At 59.8% G+C, this 2873-nt stretch overlaps 1 protein-coding gene across 2 annotated transcripts in view; it reads right to left on the reverse strand.

The window, feature by feature from the left end:
* The window catches only part of SDS (serine dehydratase), an 8417-nt gene extending 6305 nt beyond the window's left edge, over positions 1-2112 (reverse strand). The window contains exon 1 of one of the 2 annotated variants that reach the window (XM_012663514.1): positions 1995-2112. The gene's annotated coding sequence lies outside the window, so the exon portion shown is untranslated. The other variant, XM_012663516.1, reaches the window with a different exon arrangement.
* Positions 2113-2873: the final 761 nt, after the last annotated feature.

Below are 2873 nucleotides of genomic sequence, written 5' to 3' on the forward strand. Positions count from 1 at the left end.
TCCAGGGCTGCCACTGCAAGCTATTCTGGTACCCTACACACCTCTCGCAATGCGCTGTTGCTTTTCTCAGTGAGAGGTGGGATCTACGTTTTCTCCCCTTGAACCCTGGGCTCCGGTGACCGCTAGTGGAAGTGACGCTATGTGACTTCCAAGCAGCGGCGTGCTGGTAAGTGTTTAACGCTCAACTGTCCGAAGGAAAGGAAAGCCCCGATTCATGGCATGCGCCAGCTTCCGCGACGTGCGCACATTTACCAAGGCCAGTGTGAAACGAGCAGTGAGGAGCTGGGAAGAGATGGGCACAGCCTGGTCTCTCGAGGCTGCGTGGGCTGGTTCTAGCGCACCGCTGCTCTCAGCGCTAGGACGGAAACGGTGACGCCGCCTCCTCCTGGCCTCCTCCTTTGGGAAGCTCCCTCTCAGAACCCAGCTGCCATGTTGGGAGGAAGCCCAGGCCACATGCGGAGGCCACATGGACGTGTCCCGCCTGACAGCTCTGCTGAGGTCCCAGCTGGCGGCCAGCGTCAACTGCCAGACGCGGGAGGGAGGACGCCTTTGAGAGGACCCCAGCTTGGCCCCCGTCATAGCGTCACTGTGCGAGAGACCCAAGTGAGAACTGCCTCGCTGAACCCAGTTGAGCTCCGGGACTGGGACACACAATAGTAAAATGACCACTGCTGTCGGGAGTCACGTTTCGAGGTAGTTCGCTGCCCAGCAATAGGAACTAGAATATTAACGCGACTTGTTCAATCACACTGCTAGCAAGCGGGGGAGGCAGGGTTTGAACCTGGGCAGGCAGCTCAGGGCCCGTGGGTTTTGCTCGGGCTCCCCCTTGTGGACAGGCTGTGGGCGATGCAGCCGTCGAAGTCGCCTAGAGTCTGCTCACAACCACGCGCACCCGCCCAGCCTCTCCGTCTTCCTGTTTCTGCTGAGAGTCGCAGGGGAGATCAGATTCTGCCCAACGTGGGCTGAGCCAGGAGAGACTGTCCGGTCCCCCTTCCTCCACGGCCCCGGAGGGCCAGGAGAGGGTGGCCAGCACCCCGTCCCCAGCCACACCACCTGGTCCAGCCCCCTGGCCTGGGCACTGCTGGCTCGGACCCCCTCCCGGACTGAGCCGGACAGCCCCTGGGGCCAGAAGGAAAGTGAGGGGTGGCGATGTGGCCACTGCACCAGTCTCGGCACTCCGCAGACGGGGCAGCCCGTGCCTGTCTGAATCAGCTGACGTTCAGGGCCTGGGGGGGCCGCGGTACTTAGACACCCCCCCAGATCTCTTCAGTGAAAGTCAGAGACGGGGGGCACTCCACAGCAGGGCATCCCCAAATCTCTTTGAATTAACTTTCATCTCCCAGAGGTTACCCCCCCAAACAATGCCACCCCTGACACCCCCAAGCAATGCTACCCCCCGACTGAACATGAAAGCCCTGTGTAGGTCACCAAGCCCTGCCCTCAGACGGGCCTCGTGGCTGGGGATGCCCCTTTCAGGTGGCTTCGGGAAGCCCTTCCCACCCCCTGTCCCGGGTTGCGCCACTGGATGTTTACGGTAAGGGGTCTGGGCTGCCCCTCTCTGCTGGGGCTCCCGGGAAAGCCGGCATCCGTGAACTGCGCTCGGCCTGCCCGTCCCACCCTGCCCCGTGGAACGCATGACTTGGAAGCAGAGATTGTCAAGTCACGGCAGAGGGAGGGGGTGCGTCTGCCTGAGCAACACCCGCAGGAAGTCACCACCTCTCTCAACCTGGCACATAAGTGCTCAGGAAATATGAACTGTTAGTATATGTGGGCTGCGCTTTAAGCGCAGATCTCATTCCACCCTCATAACCACCCTAGGAGGAAGCTTCCACTGTTATCCCCATTTTACAGACGAGGAAACTGAGTCACAGAACTGAATGCAAACTCAGCCTGTCTGGCTCCAAAGCATGGGTTTTTATGACTCTGTCTCTCCCTGTTCCCCTGGGAAACCACGGGCCAGTACCGGGGTGAGGCGGAGGATGGGGGCCACTTACTGGGCACAGGCAATCGAGCAGGGCGGCCGGACAGAGCGAGCAGGGAGGCGGGATTGGCTGGGTAGAGGCCCACGGAGAGATGGAGGGACGGTAGACTGTCTGCTGAATGGTCCCGGGGCCACCGGGCCTGGGCTTTATTCCCCCAGCGCCTCCGGGCAGCCAATGGGGCCCCAGGGCCAGCCACACCCCCTCCGGGACCGCCCCCTGGCCGGGGCTTTCAGGAGCTGAGCGGGAAGCTGGCGAGCTTCTCTCCCCCGCCCCTTCCCCTGTCTTTCCCACAACCCCACCTGACCCCTTTCCACCTCTCCTTTCCGATCCTCAGTTTCCCCTTGCAAATGGGGACAATATCTACTTCCCAAAGACCGTTAGGAGGATTGCATGAAGATCATGCGTGATAACGCACTTAAAGTCTCCAGCATGTGCTTGGCATGTAGTAGGTGCCCAAGAAACAACGACAATAATAAAGCCAGAACGTTTAACAGCCACTGAGCCCTGAGCAAGTGACAAACCACACAGGAGGTGGCTACTATTATTATCCCCATCTTGCAGAAAGGGAAGCTGAGGCACACGGGGGTGTCACTTGCCCAAGGTCACACAGGCAGTAAGAGAGAGGAGCTGGCACTGGAACCCAGGTAGTCTGACTGCCACACCTGCAACCCAAACACAGGTCCTTATTGCCTTTCTTGGTGACCTTCCCCTGTCATACTTTTATGACCCTTGGGTGTGAAGGGGCAGGTGGGGGAGACACAGGGGGCTGCATTCCAATCCTGACTCTGTTTACTAGTTGCGTGGCAATTGGCGAGTTGTCTCCTGGAGCCTCTGTTTGCTCATCTGTAAAATGGGGTGATGATGGTACCTCCCTCCCAGGCTTGGATGACG

Source organism: Propithecus coquereli, unplaced genomic scaffold (genome assembly GCF_000956105.1).
Source record: "Propithecus coquereli isolate 6110/MARCELLA unplaced genomic scaffold, Pcoq_1.0 Scaffold81, whole genome shotgun sequence".
Classification (NCBI taxonomy): Eukaryota; Metazoa; Chordata; class Mammalia; order Primates; family Indriidae; genus Propithecus; species Propithecus coquereli.